At 43.1% G+C, this 6,000-nt stretch overlaps 1 long non-coding RNA gene across 1 annotated transcript; it reads right to left on the reverse strand.

Moving 5' to 3' along the window:
* Positions 1-1,056: 1,056 nt before the first annotated feature.
* On the reverse strand, positions 1,057-3,393 carry LOC120671411. Its single transcript, XR_005673636.1, has 5 exons — positions 2,466-3,393; positions 2,294-2,383; positions 2,077-2,199; positions 1,667-1,868; positions 1,057-1,547 (listed from the first exon to the last, which is right to left on the reverse strand). It is a non-coding gene; the product is annotated as an uncharacterized LOC120671411 (long non-coding RNA).
* Between the last annotated feature and the right edge of the window lie 2,607 nt (positions 3,394-6,000).

The following is a 6,000-nucleotide window of genomic DNA, read 5'->3' on the forward strand; positions in this document are numbered from 1 at the left end:
GGTTGTATCATGAGATAACGGGCCGGGCTCGGCTTTCTTTCTAAAAATAGGACAAAATTTCTTACCATGGGCTTATTATTGCTTTCCCACATCAAATGTTGTGGACTGCTGATACATCATCAGGTAGTCATACACAAACTTATCTGAGTGCTCCACTGCAACAAATCTCTGGAAATAATCTCCATGGTAAGGTCAAAATCTGTTATGTTGGTGCAAGGACTGTGCTCCTGATCATACTTGATTCAGGAGCATGGTGTCATCTTTTCTCTTTTCAGTTATACCAAGCATGAAGTCTTTCAACCTAATCCCAAAAAAGGGGTCATTCAATGTGGTCTTGGTCACAGATACTGCAATAGTCAGTTTATTGAAGGTAAACAATATTGTCATATGGGTTATGTGGAGTTTGATTAGTGATGCTACATACATTTTGGCGATCTGAAAGTCAATGCTCTGCAGTAGCTTCTGCCCTCCACCCCCCCCCCCCCCCCTCCCACCCACAACCAAGCCTTGGAGGAAATGTGCTATTTTGATTTTTTTTATATCTATGAACTGTGATGCCTCCAAAAGAAGAAACCAAAGTTTTGAAATGATCATTGATGATCAGGACAAGTGCAAGAACCTTGTGCATACTGCAAGTGTATCGCCACTTGTACAAGAACTTTTTGACTTTGCTCCTGCCTGATGAAACTTACGGACAGCGTCCAAGCTAGTCTCCAATCACTGAAATTTCCATTGTAGGGAGGAGGGATGTCCAAATGAATGTAGCAAAACTGTGTACATTCCAAACTCACAGTTTGTAGTTTCATCCAGTTTGTTGGCTACATTCGGCCCAAAAGCTAACTTTGGCATATTTCAAGACAACCCACTACTTATATATGTTCATATCAACATTTCAGTTTTTGCGCTTTGTTGCCGGGCACAACTGAGAACATTTGTCTGATGATTTGCAACTTCTAGAGCATTATAATTTAGCTACGCCCACCTTTACATATTTCATTTACAACGAATATTCAAGGAAGATATAGTTTTTGCACATTGTATTTGTGGATCCTTTAAACATTTTGGTCTGGCAAATTTTTAAACCATGTCAACATGTAAAATTACAAGCTAAACTGTGTAGAAGAGTGTCTCCGTCTCAGAGGCTAGAACAAGCTTATAATACCTAGATTATTAAGAATATTAGGCAAATGAAAAATTGCAAACAGTGAAACCGAGAGGTATGGTGGGAGTTTGAGATGGAAATGCCAAGTAGCAGACAAAAAAAAATACAGCATTGCCTATGTGTCAACACAGGGATCGAAAGTTCATATTTGATGCCTGATCTAATCATCTGCCACACAGAGGTGCTTAAATTTTACTGTACAGATCTCCGCGTCCCATTGCTGTTGGAAGGAGAGTAGGAAGTCGCCATGGAGAATTGAGAGTCCTCCCAGATGGTTAATGGATCTCCAAGTGTCTATCTTCCGCTGCCTGCTATTAAGTTCGCCCAGCCGCAGATGAATTTGCTACACCGGAGCCAGCTTTTGACGGCAACTTTAGCAGCGTTCCTACAATCAATATCCATATCGATTTATTTATTATCGCTGAATACTGCCTTGCGTTTTCTACAAACTAAATAACAATTACATGCTAGCTATGCACAAGGAGGATGATAGGATGTACTCACAATTATTCGTGGGGAGCGACGCATACCATGGAACCGGGGGATGCTAGTCCTTTCTTAGTAGCAATTTCCTGATTCTTTGACCGACTTCGAGTATGCCTTTGCTTGGTATTATTTTCACTTCCGGAATTGAGTGACAAGGCTGAGAGTGATGACGATGTTATGGATGACATGTCAGGGCAAAAGGAGATTGCCTGGAGATTTCCTGCAGAAAGCACAACCGTAACTCTGAATAAATAATATGAGTATGAGTTAGTTGGTATATTTTCAGAACAAATATTTACATAAGTTCATAAGACTTTGTCATGCTCAATACTCCTGAACCTGGAACCTTTGACATGATTGAAGTTCCATTAATGTAGACATTCTTTTCTGAAACAGAACAGGTAAAGAGAATATGTATCATAAAGTACCACTGATTGTAGCGATCTGGAACCTCTCTCTCCTGGTCCTCACAAATTTGTACAGATCATTGTTGCAGTTAAGATCCTTCACAAGTTCTTCGGAGCCATGCACAAAGGGAGCACAATGGACTACTGTAATTAACAAGAGAAAGAACTTCAGCATCTATGCACAAATGTAAATCACTAAAGAGTATAGGAAGGTGCAGCTAAGAAACTTGCAACTCACAGATGTATCTTTCATCAATAAGCTTTATGCAAAAAGAATACTCCTTGTCAGGACTTTGCATGTCGATTTTGCTGAACACAAATCTCACCCCTGGTGAAAAGCTATTTGTCAGACTCTATAGCATCAAACTAATAATATACTAATTAACCATGCCACTAAAATTTCCTATTACCTTCTCCTCCAACAACTTGAAAACCAAGAAACTTGTACCACATGAATTGCATATTCCCTCATGCCGACCGCTGAGGGTGTGATTGGCCCCTGTCTATTGGCGGATGCTTTGTCGTCGTGTGCTCGGGTGGATGCTTTGCCACCGTGATGATCTGGCAGATGTTTTGCCGCCGTGTTGTTTGCGCCATATCTAGTTTTTTGGCTCCCTTGTGTTGGTGTTTTTTCTTTGCAGGTTCAGTTGTTTAGGCTATCGGTGGAGGGTCTCTCCCTTTCGCCTTTTTCAGTTATCTGTTGCGTTCTCTTTATGTTCAGTGCGGCTCCTCGCCGTGACTCTGTGGAGATTGTAAACTTTCCCCTTCCTCTTAACGAAGCACGTGCATATGCACGCTTTCGAAAAAAAACCAGGTTGTCTAGTCATCACAGATCGAGTGTTTTCGAGTTTTTTTAATCTTGTTTTTGCATGGTTATTTTAGGATGGAGGGAGAGTGCGTGACTGCAGTCATGGGATGGAGCCACTAAAAACCGACTAGCTACTGCTGTCGGTTGGCTGCTGTCCTCGGATGGATCTGGAAGCGACCTGGAGCTTCCAGCTCTAATTATTGGCATGTACTCGTACCTGCACGGTTCGTATAAAATCATAAAATCGGGTGAGGAGCTCAAGAGGATAGCCAGTCGGTTGTTAGAGCAACTCCAACACACTAGTTATTTTTGACTCTCTATTTGACTCTCCATCTAACTCTTTAAACAGATTGCTCTTCATATTAAGAGGTATACTCCAACAAACTCTTCATTTTTCACCCTCTAAAACCCAACGGCTCCTTCAATTCTCCCACTCCACACCCACTTACACATGGGTCCCATATGTCATACTCTTCTTTCTCCTTCCTTATCCTCTTCACGAGCGCGCGAGCTCCTCTGCTCCCCTCCGCCCCCTCTCTCCGGCAGCGGCGCCCTCCTCTGCTCCCCTCCGCCCCCTCTCTTCGGCAGCGGCGCCCTCCTCTGCTCCCCTCCGCCCCCTCCCGCAGTGGCGGCGCAAAGCTCTGCTCCCCTGCGCGAGCTCCGGCGACAGCGCGACCTCCAGGGGCTGCGCGAACTCCGGCGTCCGCACGAGCTCCAGTGACAGCGCGACCTCCAAGGGTTGTGCAAACTCCGGCGTCCGCGCGAGCTCCGTGTCTCCCGCGGCGGCAGGCGGATGGGGCGCGGCGGCGGCGGCTTCACGGCGGCGCGGCGGCAGAGCGGAGCAGGGCACGGGAGGCCGGACGTGGCGCAGGACGTGGGGCCAGGGAGCGACGGCGCGAGCGAGGGGATGGCGAGCCAGCGCCGCGCGGAAAAGAAAGCGAGGCGTGGGGGAGAGATAGCGCGGCTCATTACGAGGGGAGAGAGATGAAGAGACTGTTGGAACAAGTTTTTTCTCCTCTTTCTTTAAATTTACCTAGCCAAGTCAATATACATCATCTGTTGGAGTTGCTCTTAATTTGCAGTCACCTAACAGGGCGATGATGCACATGCCCATGGCGCAGCCAGCTGTGTGGCGAGGTTTTGGCCTGCCATACCTTACCTTTATATTCCCTCCGTCCAAAAAAATGTAATTCTCGCTTTTTGAGGAGTCGAGCGATTTCAATTTTGACTCAAAATATACAAAAGAGTACTAACATTTATAATACAAAATAAGTATCATTAGATTAATTATGTAATATATTTTTGTAATATATCTGGTTTGAAACATAAATATTAATACTAATTATTATAAATGTGGTCAAACTTTAGTCAAATTGACCGGCACAAATCTTAAAGTTACATTCTTTTTGGGACGGAGGGAATACAAAAGACTAGTATATTATGCTTATATACGTAGAATAAAAACTAGTATATCCAGCGTATAGCGACATACTACAATACATGGCTGGGCTGGCGTACGTCTGTGTTTTTTTGGCTGGTCGTCCTGATCAAGTGATGGTCGTGGGCCTACGGCAAAAGCCCACAGTATAGGAAGCTAATTTGTCAAGTTCAAAAAAAAAAGGAAGCTAAGTTGTCTCGTACGCTTTTCTGGTCACTCGGCAATCCAGTCTCCCATTGTAACGTCTTACACTCACTATCGGATAACGGCATTTTGTCGTGTGCCTGAACTTTTGCTGTGTATTTTTTTCAGGCACACGGCAAAGGTGTTATTTATCATGTGCCTTATAGAAAACGCATGGCAAATAAAACACACTCGGGAAAAAGCCATTTTCGCCGTGTGCCGACCCCAAGCACACAGCAAACAACCGTTTTCGCCGTGTGCCGAAGCCCAGACACACGGCGAAGCCGAAACACGCGCATGGCACGTGCTCCCGCCGTCGCTCGGGCTGACGGACGTGAGTGTTCGCCGTGTGCCAAAAGCCTAGCACACGGCGAAGTCGCTACACCGTCAGGCCCAGGGACGGCGCCTGACGAACGTCAGCGTTTGCCGTGTGCCCAGAGAGGCACACGGCGAACAGCTCCATTTACTGTGTGCCCCATCTCTGGCACACGACAAAAACCAACCTTTGCCGTGTGCCATCCTTCAGCACACGGCACATATAATTAAAATATTTTAATTTTTCCACCCAAAATTTTTCTACATTGTCCATATATTGTTTGGTACTCTATGTTTGAATATGATATTTTATAGACATGTTAGTTTTATTTAACTAATTTATTTCATTTAGATGATTTTTGTGGTATAAATCAATTTTTAATTAAAAGTGCATGAAATAATAGGAAAAAATTTGTAAAAATGATTTTCATGATATTGACTGTAGTGTAAAACCTTAACTAGTAGTTCAAACAAAATTTCAAAGATTGTGGTAATGAAACATTATGACGATCGTGGTGGTAAATAGTGTTTAAATTCTATAAAATTAGAACGACGTCAGAAAATTAAGAGATTTGTCGCAGCTTCATGCTATCATACGTGGAATGTATGGTAAAAAATTGAGCACGATACAAACATTTTGTCATGGTGATGCTTATAAATTGAGAGTTTCCCGAAGAAGTTTCAGAGAGAAGAAGATAATGAGGTTAGATTTGTACATGTCATGATAGAAAAATTTGAGTTTGACTTTTAAACTTTTCCTATAGACAATATGCGATAATGATTGCTTCATGTTGAATTTTCATATTTTTCTGGGTCCATTTGGTATTTTTAATGTATTAATTGCAAGTAAACTATTATAATTGACATAAGTAAAATATGATTAGTAATGATATGAAACAATAGAATGGAACTAGTAAAAATATTTATCATGTTATTGAGGCCATATAAAAAAATTTAGTGTTTAGATTTAGTGATTTTTTAGAAAGTACATTATCAAACTTGTGCACATGAAATGATGGAAATTTATTCGCCGTGTGTCTAGACTAAGACACACGGCGAAGTCAAGACTTCAACGTGTGCCGTAGATCTGGCACACAGTGAAGTCAGACTTCGCCATGTGTCTTGGATCCTGTCACACGGTGAAGTCTGGCTCATGACTTAACAGCAGCCACCCCCACCCCGCGCGTCACGCGCCCACACA

The sequence above is a fragment of the Panicum virgatum genome, chromosome 2K (genome assembly GCF_016808335.1).
Source record: "Panicum virgatum strain AP13 chromosome 2K, P.virgatum_v5, whole genome shotgun sequence".
In the NCBI taxonomy this organism is placed as follows: Eukaryota; Viridiplantae; Streptophyta; class Magnoliopsida; order Poales; family Poaceae; genus Panicum; species Panicum virgatum.